The sequence below is a fragment of the Falco naumanni genome, chromosome 7 (assembly GCF_017639655.2).
Source record: "Falco naumanni isolate bFalNau1 chromosome 7, bFalNau1.pat, whole genome shotgun sequence".
NCBI lineage: Eukaryota > Metazoa > Chordata > Aves > Falconiformes > Falconidae > Falco > Falco naumanni.
In genome coordinates this window covers 40,408,884-40,424,076 of record NC_054060.1, presented here as the reverse complement: position 1 = coordinate 40,424,076, position 15,193 = coordinate 40,408,884, and the positions used below count along the sequence as shown (strand labels likewise).

General features: G+C 41.7%; 1 long non-coding RNA gene across 2 annotated transcripts in view; it reads left to right on the top strand.

Moving 5' to 3' along the window:
* LOC121091994 overlaps nucleotides 1-10,534 on the top strand; it is a 161,912-nt gene extending 151,378 nt beyond the window's left edge. For both annotated transcript variants that reach the window (XR_005829130.1, XR_005829129.1), the window contains one exon: nucleotides 9,639-10,534. This is a non-coding gene — a long non-coding RNA (uncharacterized LOC121091994). The remainder of the gene's footprint in view (nucleotides 1-9,638) is intronic.
* The last annotated feature ends 4,659 nt before the right edge of the window (nucleotides 10,535-15,193 follow it).

Below are 15,193 nucleotides of genomic sequence, written 5' to 3'. Positions count from 1 at the left end.
GTTCATATTAACAACTGTCAATGACATTTCAACCTATTGAAATGCTGCAAGAGAGTAATTAAACAGGAAAAAATTAGAAGAGAGGTAATTTCTTTTTCAAAACTCATCATCTAAAAAGAAACATATTTTATGCTGCACAAGACCTTCTTCTGCACTTGTATCAGCTACAATAAAATTGAGAATGCAGTCCTTGCTTCATAAGTGAAGATACTTGAGTATTTCACTGAAAAGGTTGCCAGTATTTTATATGGGTAAACCAATAATTGGATTCTAAGCATCATTCCTATCAACAGCAAAACTGGGTGATTTCTCCAGTCCACGACCAGGGAAATATTTTCCTTGAGACAAACGGCTGGCATGTATCATTTCAGACCAAATAATTATAACTTTTAAAGTTATAAAAAAACCTGAGCACAACTTTCCTAAATCAGAAAGTGTCAGAAGGCTAGAATTATTTGCAGTGTCCCTTCATGTAGCTGTAGTTGACAATTAAGTTTGGAATATAGATATTTAATTTTGGAATATAGATATAGAATTAAAACTGGAGATTTTAAACTTCCTAGATTGTTGTTGTACCCACAAATTAACAGCTTTTTTCTAGAGAAGCTCTGGTGTTATGTCCCTCAGGTTTCTGGATGCTCTACTGGTGCATGTTTGTTTTATAAGGAGAGGTTACATCTGAAGTAAAGGTAGTTTGATCCATTACAGGCCAAATCATCTTCTGGCCATGGCTGAATTTAGAGATATTATATAGCAAAAAAATTAATACAAATTTGTGCCAGTTTCCCATCTCTTAATATTTCTTGTATCTTGTGAAGCAGCTGAGTTTCCATTCCAGCACACAGTGGTTGAGGACAGATCTTTAAACTGCTTATGACAGAGGTTTTTTGCTTCCTGGCAGATAAGAGACCTGTCTTTCTCTAAGACGTGGGTATTGTATTTTTTCCCTTTACGGGGCTTCAGTGTATTTTTGCTTCTAAAAGAGAATCCTGGAGATGCCCTTGAAATAGAAAATGAGGTGCTGAGATCTGAAATAATGGAAAGAGATACTTCAACATCTCATTCTTTCACCTAGCTATTTCAGCTCATGCTACTTTTATCTGGTCAAAAATGTAAATTTTAAGGCTTTTAATAGTTGGGTGTTGTTTGGTGGTGGTTGGTTTGGTTTTTTTTTTTAATCTGGATATGCCAGCATCTGGGTGTGTTCACTGTAGAGTTTTTTTGTTGTTCTGCTTTCTTAAGCTCAGGAAAGATGGGCAAAGTACTAACAGAGAGAACTCCGACTTCAAGCTTCAAATTTTATTTTATCATAATTTCTGGAGTGTGAGAAGGAGAGATGTTACCTTTCTTTTTCTTTTTTTTTTTTTTTTTTAATTCTCTTTCTCTTTTTCTCTTTTTCTTTTTTCTCTTTTTCTTTTTTCTCTTTTTCTTCTCTTTTTCCTTCTCTTTTCTTCAAATGAAAAGTGTCTGTTCTAACAACCTTGGTATCTATAAATTATGAAACCTTTGGAGAGCAAGGTCAATGCACGGGCTGCACACTAATACCAGAAGCCCAGAAAGGTTTTGTCCTTTGTTGCTTCAAACCCTCCTTGGATAACTAGACAAGGAAGAGAGAGAAGCAAGAAAAATAACCAAAAGCACAGAATGGCTTCTGTTCGAGGAAACAACTAGACAGACCAGGATTTTTCAGTCTTGAAAAAAGATGGCTACAGGGCTATGGTAAGAAAATTCCAGCATTCTAGGTGGCCTGCAGAATAAAAGCTGATTTCTCACAGTTTCCCAAATTACAATAAGGAATGATGTAACAGGTTCAAATAACAAGTGGATCCTTTTACAGATGTCCTTTAATTTTCTTTTGAGCTCATTGCTACAGGACACTGTATAGGGGAAAAATAAGTGCAAGCAGCAATTAGACAAATTTAGAGAAAACAAATATATAGAGAGGCATGAAACCCAAAGATGCTTACTCTGGTGGAGGAAGTCCTTGAGCTGCAGATTTCTGGATCCTAGTTAGCTACAGTGGGGTAAGCATTGCTGCAGTCACGCTGTGCACCTTTGGCATCAGCTAACGACAAGGAGACATCTGGTCAGCAGGACTGTCATCTGGCTCCGTTTGGCTACTTTTATGCCCACTAACACTGCAGCCTGTTTGGCCTTTACTGGACGTTTTATAAGGCAGTTCTGGGAAATCACTGTGGCTAGCTCCTTCTGTCCCATCGCCGCTGATGGGAAAGGAACAGCAGTGAGACACAGACCTGTCTGGCGTTGATGTTTGGCTTCTCTTCTCCTTCTCCATTGCAGCTGCTGATTCTGGGACAGGAATCCCTTAGGCTCTGCAGGACAGGGCTCAGCAGAAACTATACAAAGACGGAGCCCAGATCTGTCCTCTGTCACTGTGTCTGCAATATGCAACTTTTATCTTTCAGCACTAGCCATTTATTGCAGCAGAGCATTAAATTGTCTGAAAATGGAGCGCAGACAGTCAGAATTTTTTTGAGAGCCAGTGCATTTGCAGACATTGCAGAGGGATTCATGCAGCCAAAATAACCATAGACCCTGTTATCCCTCCTCTCTTCTTGCTGATAGAGGGTATCAGGGGCTAACCTCAGGAAGAGTGGGAGGGAGGAAATACTCTTTTGACTCAAAAGGTCTGAAAAGAAATACTGTGTATTTAAAAGGAGGAAAATGGCAAGTGTGTGCTGCAGTACCAACTGAGAGTTGCTTCTGAGTATCAGTACCAGGCAACCAACCACAGTACTGTGTATCAGGAAAATGGACTGTGAACACAAAGTAAACCAGTCTAAACCATGCAGAATTCTACTGAAATTTCACCTCTGTTTAGGCCCAGCCAGAAAATTAATCATTTCTGGATTTGCAAAGTTTGGAAATCTTGCAGCTGTGTTTTAAATGAACTACTCATTTTGATCAATAACAATTCGTTCTTCATAGTGCATCTCATATCAAAGAGGAGAGGGCTGTGTGTTAAAGGCTGACATTCTCATTTCATTCAGGTTTATTTCTTTCACAAAGTAGGACTTGTGAAGCCTTAGGTATCCTGGTATGTGAGACCTTACTATAAGCGGAGGAGCCAAAGGCTCTTAGTGAATCTGTGGATAACACTGTCTGCAGGAGGCAGGCAAAAGAGAGTCTGTAGTAATAGCCTGGTATTTAAGGATCATTATTCTGCTATAGATCATAGCTTTGTATTGAAGATAAGGATACTTGTATTCAAAATATTTGGTCTTATAACAGAGCTTAGGTATCCTGAGCATTTCAGGGCTGTGGATGGTCCTAGAGACATAAATGATGAGAAGAAAGGTAAAATTGTAAACCTGGCTGCAAGTCCTTTGCCTCCTCTAAGTTCTGAGTTGCCTGGGGAACAAAACCAGCTGTCTGAATAAACTGGATCAGAGCCATGGTGGGGAGCAGAATGAGCCCTGTAATGCATTACTTATTTGAATTCTGCCCTCTCAGAATAACCTCTTTGCTGCTGAGTGCTTCCCTTTATTCTAGAGGAGATTTCACATTGCTGAACCTTTGGAAATATCCTGGCTGCAGTGCTATAAATAGCATGTATTTCCCACTGACTAAAACCAGCCAGCAGAGCAGCAGCCTGACGTGGGTTTATTTTCCTGCTTGAGGACTACATAAGTGCTTGTGTCCTCTCTCTGCTGAGACATCTCTTTTCTTTAGGCGCTGGTCTCTGCTCACTGCTGAGGAGTGTTATTGAACCTGGCTCACATTCCTGCTCTTTCTGGTCTTTTTTCTCTAATGAAAGACCTCTCCCTTGGCACCTTTCCTTGTCTCCCTCTCTCATTTTTCTGATGGCCGTTCTTTGCTTTTCTCACGTATTCTGATTTCTACCATGGCCGTTCTTTGCTTTTCTCATGTATTCTGATTTCTACCGTACATTAGTTGCTGCTCATTCCATTTCAATTAATCCGCTATTCACACGTACTGCACATTGCCTGTGCAAGCTGCTATGTCTGAATGAGCTTTTAGTGAAGTTTCTTATGGCCTCAGAGCTTCTTTTGGCCTTATCTTGCATTTACATGGTGCTTTTCAGTTCCCTGAAATCCAACGCTAAAAATAAATGCAAATGTGTGTCCCTGCACCCGCCAGTGCTTCTCTGAGCAGGATCTTGACTGACAGCTGACAACATACTATGTTAGCGGAGTTTAGGAGAGGACTTATCCAGTCAAAACAGTACAAGGGTTGCGAGTGGATATGAAGTCATCACAGGAGTGAGAATATGCCCATGTAATCTTTAGAAAAGGGACTGCCAGCGAGCACAAATGTGCGCACTGTTTGCCTTCCTCCCACAGATCAGGAGCAGCAGTGCAGCATCCACCGAACTGCCCTGCCTAGCATCTTGCCTGGAGGCTGTCCAGGACTTGCGCTGAGCACCCAACTTTCCCAAGTCTGCCCTTGGCTGAAAATGAGATTAAAATAACTTGTTAGGAGGAAAGGAGCAGAAGTCCAGTTGGCTGTGATGTTCAAGTGGGGTTAAATCCTCGGAGCCTCTCCTCCTTGCTTGGTAATTCGAGCACTTTGTGAGATAAGGGAAGGTGTCAGTTCAGCAGCATCTGAACTCACACTCGGTTTTGTATGATTTCTGTTTGCTAATCAAAACAAGTTTCTGCTGTGTGTTTCTTATCCCCAGAGGGTGGAACTATCCTCAGAAAATTAAACCTCTCTTATCTCTTAATGTGTCATCACAACTAATAGCCTGGGGACTGTAAACAAGTTTAAATATCAAAACAATTTGGCTGGTGATTGTCTGTGATTATGGATTAAGAATACTAAATTTGTGCTTGCTGATATTCAAGCTAGATTGAGTACAAGGAGCCAGATCCTCAGCGAGTGTAAGTGGAAGTGGCTCAGCTGAACTCAGGGGAAGGAGACTGCTTTGTACCAGATGAGCATCTGACCCTGGGAGCTTTTCAGAAGTTTTCATTCCTGTCTTTCAAAGTGCCAGATAATACATGGCAAAACGGGGCTGGTCAGCACGAGTGGTGAGGGCCTCCGGCAAAGCCTGGACCATCCTCCCCTCCTCAGACTTCCCAGGATTCTGCCAGCTGCACCCTCCACCCGAAGCCTTTTTGGGGAGCTTGTAAATAATGACTTAGAAGAGAAATTATTTAAGATTACAAAACTTTTTCAAGAGCTAGTCAAGGTGCCAGTGATTTCAAAAGCTGACAGATATGTTGGGACAGGTACTTCACGAGGGATGTGCTTTGTATCTTCGATGTGACAAACATACTGCAGTAAATTCACTAAAGTGTGCTTGCTGCTGCCTTTTCCAAAGCCCTGCCACTAAGCCATCACCTTTAGCTCAGTTGCTGTTCATGCTGAGAATGGAGACAAGTAAGGATTATCTCCTTTGGCTAGAAATGCTTTGCCTTGTTCGCTGGGCTGTTTGCAATGACAGTGGTGTGCAACAGATCCCACACATCTGGGGTGATGGTAGTGCATATATTTTACAGCACTGCTGGATCTGAAATTTTCCATGTTAGTGTCTCCCTCTCTTGGAAGTATTTGTGAGGCCTGACTTATGTTATGGATCGTTCTCTGACATAGGCTGGGCTGTTCTTCAAAGAATCTCACAGGTGAGAAACTGAGGCAGAGGGAGGCTTAAAGTGGATTTCCTATAGATATCTAAGAATTCAGCGGTAAGGCAAGGACATGAATAGCGCATTGAGTGTCCTAACCACCGAACTGTCCTTTTCTCCCCTGTGCAAGGCAAAATATGTGGAATACATATCTTTCCATGGCTAGCTTTTTGGAATACGTAGCTTTTCAAAAGGCTGATGTTAAGTTAATAATGAATCTTACAAAATGAAGTAGGAAACACAGTAATTTTGATGTGGCAGGAAAGCACTTTCTTAATGAAGTAGTAAGTAAATAACTTTATAGTTATTAAAGAGCTGGTAAATCTAGTACTCTCTATCCCTCCTGTCTCAGCAGTTCTAGCAGCAGTTCTGGGTAAGCAAAAGAAATGTTTCTGACAAGCATAAATATAAAAAGTATAAAAAATATAAAAGGAGTAATGTGTCATAAGAATCTTACAAATGTGAAACAATGTCAAAAAAACGAAAGCAATTTCCAGAAGAGAATAATAAAGGTTGAAAAAAAGTACCCAGAAAGCCAGAAAACTTCTTTATTTTCTTAATTGGTGTAATTATACTAAAACTGACAGCAAATATTTTCCCAGTACCAAAAAAAACCCCCACACTTCAGCTATCCAAAATACTACTCTAAGCATGAGATCTGTGAAGGTTAAAGTCTTGAATCTAACATTAGGAGAGTGCTCCTCTTCTCCCAAGGTCAGTTCTTAAATGTGGAGAAGCAATTTTGATTCTGGTCTCCTCACAGTTCAAAGTCAACGCGTACCTCGATTTCAACAGTACTATATTTGGCAGAGTACTAATATAATTGCATTTGGTCCCAGTCCTGTCCTGTTTGAACGTTAAATGCCTCTTAATACCAAGCCCACTGTGCTCGCTCTCTCTCGTAGTTTAGGTGATGTATTAAATGGTGAGCAGCCTGGACCTGCTGGAGCAACTCCTCCAGGGAAACTAATGGTGCCAGTGTCCCCACTACGCATGTTTTGGGGGTTTTACTTCAGATAAGCTTTTGTCTGGACCCCTGCTGCCATGAACTGAAATCGATTTTATTGTTTTTATAGCACATGAAGAGCTCCTGGAGCACATCTTTGGGTGTAGTTTCACCCAAAAAGGATGCAGTTCATGCAGTCCCAGGCTGCATCATAGCATGAGCCAAACAAATAGAGAGCACACAGGCATGAATGCGGCAACTGAGATGATCTCCAAAAAAATCACATTTTTAGGATCTAGTGTCCTGAAAGAGTTTGACACTAACTTTATGCTTCACAGTTTGACTTTAGTAAGAAAAGATTGGGGATGTTAATAAGAGGGGTTCAGATGCCCTCATGCTGCCTCTGCTCACATTAATCCTAGAAATGAGATTGTCTAGTGCATGTGGTGCAGTCACCATGTCAAAGTTAAGAGTGTCTGTGGATGCAGTGCGTGTGCAAATCCACCCCATCTGGGGCTCTGCACTGCTCGCTGTGGGTTTATATTCATGTGAATGGGAAACTGCCTAAACCATGGGATGCAGAGAGGCCCACTGTACCTTCTCTGGCTTTTTTCAGAGCCAGAAGGGCTTGACCCACAAGATGCTTGGGTATGACCATATTTCTGTGGGAGCCAGAGTGCTGAATCAAGAGCGCTTGGCTCTTGTGGGAGCCAGTCAGCAAGGACTTCACCCTCCCTTCAAATCCTTGTGTTCCAGGCCTGGGATTTTATCAGATCATATTTGTGATCCCACTTGATTTTTCAAAGAAACAGTGAAATGCAAACATATGGCCAGAGGGAAAACCTCCCAGTTACTGAAGGGGAAAAGAACATGATATCCAAATGACTCATGGCTTTGCGGGTGAAGTAATGGCTGCGCATCATAGCTTGGGATGCGAGTTTCTGATCTGATGCCACACGGAGTGGATGTGCTTTGGTTGTGAGGTTAGTGTAAATGGCTTTAGTAGGAATTCTCCTGTGACTTCCCAGAGCCAATTTGCTTGTTAAGGTATCACTGACTGTATATGGTGGCAATTAATATGATAGGGAGGGCACCCGTCAGATGCAACCAAGCCATCCCCTGGACACCAGCTGGGGGCAATATGACAAAGCCCTTCTGCTGCTAGAAGAGGTAGGTCCTGCAGGAGGAGTTGCGGGTGGCTGTGGCTGGAGGAACTGTGGGGACAGGGACGTTTCTGAGGGCTGGAAGGGAACCTGCAGCGGGGCCACAGGAGCCAGCATCCCTGAGAGGTACCTGGTGCCTCTGAAGCTTTGCTCTCCTGGGGCAGGTTACCTGAAGACCTGCTAGATGAGCATGCTCTGCTGTCTGATGCAGTATCCCTCTGCCTGGTGCCTCCTGCTCCTGCTGACTTGATTCTGTCATGGATACCCTCAGGTTACTGACTCTTTCATTCTTGTTTTCCTCTGAATCACTTGGTGATGCTAAGGTAAAACACGTAAATGCTAACACAAGTGTAAGTATAAAGGCCAGTGGCACCTCCACAGGTCCCTGCTTCTGCCTTACTCACTGCTAATCACTTGTACCTGCTGAATTCAACCAGGACACCCGTTCTAGGAAGCTGCCAGTAGTTACTCACTGTCCTACTTATAAACAACTTGCAGATGTGACCAAATGCAAGTTGCTTTTCTGGATTCTCCATTTTTGCTCTCAGTCTCTCTGTCGCAGGGTTTCCTTACCTCTCCCAGTCCTTTCCATCCTTTTGGTGCTCTGGTGGCTGCTCTACGGCTGTGCAGCCCAGGAGCTCGGTGGAGCTGCAGGTCAGGGCTCCCCTCTGGTGACATGTGCTGGGACGCACACACATGTGTCCGTGCAGATTGTGGCCTGTTCTCGAGGAGCCCTCATCACCCTGAACATCTGTGCTGTGTGGGATCTAGCGGGTTTGCTCCATGGGTTACCAGAGGGAGGAATGAGGGAAGTGCCTGTGCCCCCCTTCTCCAAACAAACCCCTCTAAAAGGCAGGAGCTGTTGGGGAGCATTTTTTGCTGCATCCTACCACTGCTTCCTGCAGCAGGAACATCATGGGATACGGTTTACAGCTTGGGAGGTAACAGCAGGGCATTGCCGGAACCCAGCTGTTGGCAGATCGGTTGTCTTTGGGAAACCAGCCAACCTTTTCAGTTTTCTGTGGCACTCTGGTTTGCCCATGAGAGCAAAATTTGCAGCGTTAGATAAGCACAGATAAATAGAGCTTATCCATTTTTACTTGAACAATCAAATGTTTACCCAGGTCTCAGAGTCTGGGTCTCTGGAAGACCAAGAGAGCTGCCTTGTTCGCGGCTCCAGCAGTGCCAGAAGTCAGGGCTGGTCCCATGTTTGAAGAATCCTCTTTTTTGAAGCAGAGGATGAGGCTGCTGCTTGGGAAATGGCTGTATTCCCCCTGCAGGCAGATCGATACACTTCAACTCACTGCACTGCAAGTAACTTTTCCTTGTGCATTAGGAACGAGGAAAATAAAAGGCAAGATGGATGTTATTTTGGTTTTGCTTCCATTTTGAATTATTTATTAGGAAGTCACTGCTGTCTTCCTTCTCAATAGGAGACAAAATGCCTTTGTCTTTGGTGATTTTTCCTATTAAAAAAGAGGTCTTCCGAGTTTTATTTCCCTCACCCACTTGCTTCTTGGAACTACAGTGTAAATCTAGGGTCTCCACAACTTGACGAGATGGTCTCCTGTAGCTCTAACGCAGGCAAAGTCCCCGCTGACGCTGGTGGAGTCACACCTCATCGGTACATTTCTGACCAATTTTATAACAACATCGCAGATGAGTTATATGTGTTACGGATGATTGCTGCCACAAAAGCAGAGTGTTAATGGAGGGTTATAAGTAATCTACAGGCTAGCTGAATTATCATTTTAATTAAGCATTTACTAAATAGCTAGTAAAAATATTAATACTTTCAAAGTGAATTCTTCATATAACGCATTATGGGGCAAAAATTCTTCAATTGGCTCCACTATTAGTATGAGTTTGGAAACTCGAACTAACAATCCATTTTAATGTTTTTGTTCCTAAATCCAGGTTATCCTGAAAGGGAGGATAAAGAAACTGGCCACCAAGATGGTAATCACTAGTGGAAATGAAGAAGATAAAGGCAGTCAAGAAAAGGAAAGCAAGGAAGAAACCATCTTGGCAATGCTTGGAATTATTGGGACAATTCTGAACCTCATTGTGATCATTTTTGTGTATATTTACACAACACTGTAAACTAGAGGGCATGCAAATAGACCAGATAAAACAGCCATTAAAAGTGACGACAAACATTGCTGATTATTGACAAGTTGTTTAATCAGAATTGACTCTGTATTATATTAACACATCATAAAAGCACTGCCTGCAGGCAGCGAAGGCTGAAGCACAATTAATTTAACAAGACTTTTTCACACAGTAACAAGCTTAACTCTCTTGTCCTGCCTACTTCCTTTCAGTTTGGTTTTCAGTTTGGAAGAAAATGACTGCAATTATGTAAGTTGTAGCTTTGAAGAAATCCATCAGGGATATGTTATTTTAACACACTTTGGGGGGGGGGAAAAAAAAAAGAAAGAAAGAAAGAAAGAAAGAAGCTCTATGCTATATACAATTAGAAATGCATACTGTATACCTGCAAAGACTGAACTCAATGATAGCTTCATAGCACAGATCACATGTCTGTTAGGTGAAATGACTCTTTTTTTCTTGGTTTTTGCTTTTATTTACATTGAATCTCACAAGCTTTTTATTTAGAATGAACATATGGTGCAATCATGAAAAAAACAATTCCATTGACCAAGGTCTGCCTAAAACTGATAACATGTTGGGAGAAATACATTATATGGTTATTTTTCTTTTCTCATTTGCTTAACATTTGTGTCTGTTCATACCAATGTTTATAAATATATATTTTTAATAAATGTGCTATATTTTTAGCATGAACCAAATATTTGGAGACACTTGTATTCATGCAGCTAAATTTTGTTTGATGAAGTGCCCTTTTTGACAATGGATGTTATTTTTCTCAGCAATTATACAGCAGTCTTGTTTGCAGCCCTCTCACTGTGGTCTGAAGCAAGCTCACATCATGCTCATATGCATGACTTGAAGTTGGAATGTCAGCTGAAAAGCATTGCTGCTTAATACGGGAAATAGCAAAACATTGTAAGGTGACCTTTGGAGACTGGTTGCAGAAAGCAGGCTCTATTTATAGTTGTAAAAAAAAAAAAAAAAAAAAAAAAAAAAAAAGCTAATGAAAGGAATATTGAGGCATCTCACAAAAATATTACAAAATTCACAGCATTTATGACTTTCAGAATCTGGTCACATTCTCTAAGTATTTATATTGAGAGAAGCCAGCAAAGGTTTATGCAGCTGAAAAGAGAAATTTAGAGAGCCTGTAGTGAGGGGCTTAAGCAAAATCGAGACTGTAAATATTTTAAATGTGAGGATCATTAACACTATACGATTCTCTGACATGTGCTTTAACTGAGGTCAGTGCAGTGAAGTTGTATGACTTATGTTTTTGACAGGAATGTACAATGATGATGGTCACCATTTTTCTTCAGAGTTCAGTACCTATAAATATATGAAGCATTAAAAATATGAGAATTCAATTTTGCCTCAAGCTGCCTAAGTACGTTGCCCATTAACTCTGACATATCCTCTTAAAAAAATGTTTACTGACTTGTGGTTTGGATTGCATCCTCAGATGCACAAGGGGGATTACTATTGAAATCAGCTGGAGCTGTAAAAAATTTGATTCTAAAGTCTCAGTCCTGCTCCTCTGGAATCAGTAATGAGCTTTTTCACCAGTTCCTAGGGGCTAAGACTGGTGTCAAAAATATGGAATTTCATTGCAGGATATAAAAACAAGCCCAGAAAACCCTGAGGGGCACCTCTCATAAACAGAGGTGTTTAGTCACTTGTGGGTATCATACATTCAATAACAAATCCACTAGAAGAAGGGAAAAGGTCAGTAAATAAATAAAAATTAAATCCAAAATGAAAACTGAAGGAAGAAAGAATAAAAATTAATGAAAACATGACAGGGCGAGAAAATGAGCAGAGATTTGAACCAGCAGAGAACAGCACAGAAAGAAAGTGCCAAGCATGCCGGTGTGGTTGAGGAAACATTTGTGTTTGGATGGTGCTGGTGGAGCTGCAGGTCCTGGAGAGGGTGAGAAACATTAGTGGAGAAACAGTTCAGTGGAGCTTGGTGAGGCAGATCTTGGTTTTTAATTTATAAGTTATTCACAAGTAATTATAAGGAATTAGCAAACTCTGCTTTTTGATCATCCTGAATGGGGGGTGGGGGGGTGGGGAAAGGCTAAAATATACTTGCCTCCACTCTGTATTTTTGATTCTGGTTAAACTACTGCTGATGGCAGCATGTGGCAATGGCATTGGTGCTTATGTCCCAGAGCACACCTGCACGTACCCCAGCCACCAGGCCAACCCCAGCTTGCCCCTTGTGCTGGCAGGGTCCTGTGTCTGCAGATGTTTCTCTCGAACCTCTCCTTCTCCTGAAAACACCAAAGCAATCTTCCTGAGGCTCATATCTGTCTTCTGGAGGGGAAGCCTGGGAAAGGGCAGTGTTTGAGTCAAGAGATGGAGTTCTGATTCCTGATATTTCTTTGCCTCCCTCTGTGTCAAATGATACTACTTGTCATCATCTTGTGGCCATGAAGATGGTTAATGAATGAAATTTCATTATAGTACTTCTATTAATATTACAAATTATAGCTCTGCATTGTAAAACAACATATAACATACCCACCCCCCTAAAGCATCAACTTTTGCTGCTCATCACAGTTACACTCCAGACACACAGGTGGGTGGCATCTTCAACAAGACAGGCACTGCAAATAGCCCAAAGGTGCTTAAGCTGGACTGGTGGATCAGGAAGCCTGAGGACTCTGTGTTTACTCTGCCTTCCCCAACAGAAGACCCATTAGGGGACGAGTTTCCAGCTGCAGGTGTGCTGTCCTTTGCCTGTTAGTCTTGGCGTAGGCAGTGTGTCCAGCTGCCTACCACCCTGCGCCCTCCACAGCCGTGTGCCATGTGCTTTGCCACAGGGCTTTTACTGCGCTCTGAAATAGGAAGAAAGGTTTATCTCATTCCATAAACAGTTTAACACTTAATATTATAATTTTACAGGTTTCTGTTCACAGATAGTTCTAGAAATATCCTGGGGCAGGTACTTCTTAAGTAGATTCATTGTGTATTCATTTAAATAAAAATGAAGAGTTTTCTTCAAGGGCAATTTCTTTACCTTTTATTCGGTATTCATGAATACTGATATGGGAAAAGTATGTTTTCAAGAATGACTGTGGAAGGGAAATGTTTTGTACAAAGATCTGAAAGTATGCCGACCAGGCAGCTGCACGCAGGCCTGCTTTCTGCCGAGTGCCAGCTGGAGCCAAGTTACCCTCATGCTTCTCTACGTGAGCAGTTTTCAGCATGCACCGGTAAGAAATACTCAACCGGGTAACAAATGTATCGTAGATACCTTATAGGCAACAACTGCAGTATAAATAGTTGAATAAAACTTCTCATTACAGGTGCTGAATGGTAAATCTGCTTTGGCAGGGAAATAGCTGATAGTCACATTTTTGGCTTGGCTTGGCTTTTAATGCAAATAATTTCCAAAGTAGATTTTTAAAAATAAAATATTACTCCATTAGTGACAGGAAATTTCATGTTTGCATTTGAGTAGAAGGAAATTAATATCCAGTGTCTTAATAAGATATGAAAACATCAACTTTTGCTTCTGTCAACTAAGAATAAGATTGTATTTTAAAATTATCATCCTATATAGTTTGATGGTTTGTGTTATGGGAGTCAAAGATATTTTCCTGAGGTGACAGGAAAGTGACATTCTCCTTGCTAGTGTCTGATGTGTTGTCGGGTAGGTACAGAAGACTTTCAAGAAAGAAGAAGATAAAACTATTTACATTACATTATGCACACAACCAAGTGGAGAGAAAGAAGAAAGGCTACCGCTCTCACCGGTGGTTCCTATAATTGCCACTGAAAGTTCATCATCTCGGGAATCACATCTTCATACAGGAATATATCTTCTTGTGTGCTGCCTGACAGGGCAGTCTTTTCAGTTACGTACCTTTTGCTCCTTATGCCTGCAGCTCTGCAGCAGTGTGCAGCTCGTTGCACTTCAGGACAGTTTTTACATGTACCCAGCTTGGGACCCTCTGGAAGCTGCTGTTTTGATTTATTGTGGTGTAAAGGTCTACCATATCATTTTAAGGACAGTCAGTGATCGTCTTTGTGTTATTGTCTGATAACCTAGTAGATACTGTTCTAGTTGAATTCCCAGACCCATCCCTCCCCTGGCCCACAGGTAAAATTTTGATTCAGTAGGCAGCCAAATACAAGAAAAGCTTCAGTTAAGTTGTGATAACACTTTAGTATGACGCATTGCTTAAGTCCAAGTATCTTATACTTCCATTTAATCTATATCCTAGAGCTCACCTCAAATGCTCCAGGGTCTCATCCATGTCAGGAGGTCTCATCATTGCTGAGTGAGAACTGACGTTTCAGAGTGCATTGTGGCATAAGCAGAGAACTTGGCCCAGAGAGGGGAATGGGGATAAAAAGTAACTCAATTAAAACTCCAGGGAGGCAGCACTGCAGAATTCACTAACTAAATAGTCTGAGATTTGGCTGGAGTACCTTGTTTCTGGTTAGCCAGTATTTTGAAGAAAAAAATATTATTGTTCCTTGGAAAGTTTCTGGAAGAAATATGTCTAATTGAAAGAAAGAACCTCAGTGAAAATGTTTCAGCAGCAATTTCCAGCTGCAACCTTCCAAAGAAAACACTGACCAGGCCTCCGAGTGACTCTGGCTTGCTTCCCAAGAGTACTTTTTGGCAGCCTAGGAACTCACTGCACATATCTGTAAGCACCTCTTTTTTTGGGTTGTTTTTTTTTTTTTTTTTTTTTTTTTTGCTGAGAGGGTTTGTCTTCTTTGGAGCAGAATGCACAGATTTACAAAGATTTACAAATGTAAGGAATAGTACATTATGCAGTGGAAAAAAAAAAAAAAATCTGTTCACATTTATTCCCAGCAGATACCCTGCAGACACCCTGCAGAACCTGCACTGCTTGCATGCCTGGCTGTGCATTTTGGAGGCTCTTCCCAAAGGGTCTTACAAACTCAGCGTAGCTCTCCTTCCCCACCACTGATCCAAGAGAAACAAAACCTGTCCAGCATGGAAACCCTTACACCAGGCTGAAATCCCACATGCATCCATATGAATTTATCTACATGTGAACCATCTGGTATCCAATAAGACTCTCATTGTCTTAAGCATTAGGTTTGCTTATTTCCATTTCAGCTGGGGACTCAGATGGTGAAAGGTAATTTGTAGGGTTGAAAGCACCCAACCGTTCCCTATGATCCAACTTTATATAATATAGCCGTTACCTAAAAGGTGCCTGTTCATCCTGAAACATGCCTGTGCGGTGCCATGCGCTCAGCGCACAGCCCTCTGTGTGCAGTCTCTCGCAGACAGAGTATCCGTGACTGCCAGTGGGGGTGGGTCTGGGCTGTAACTGGCCCCTGCAGCAGGGTTTTGTACCAAAGCC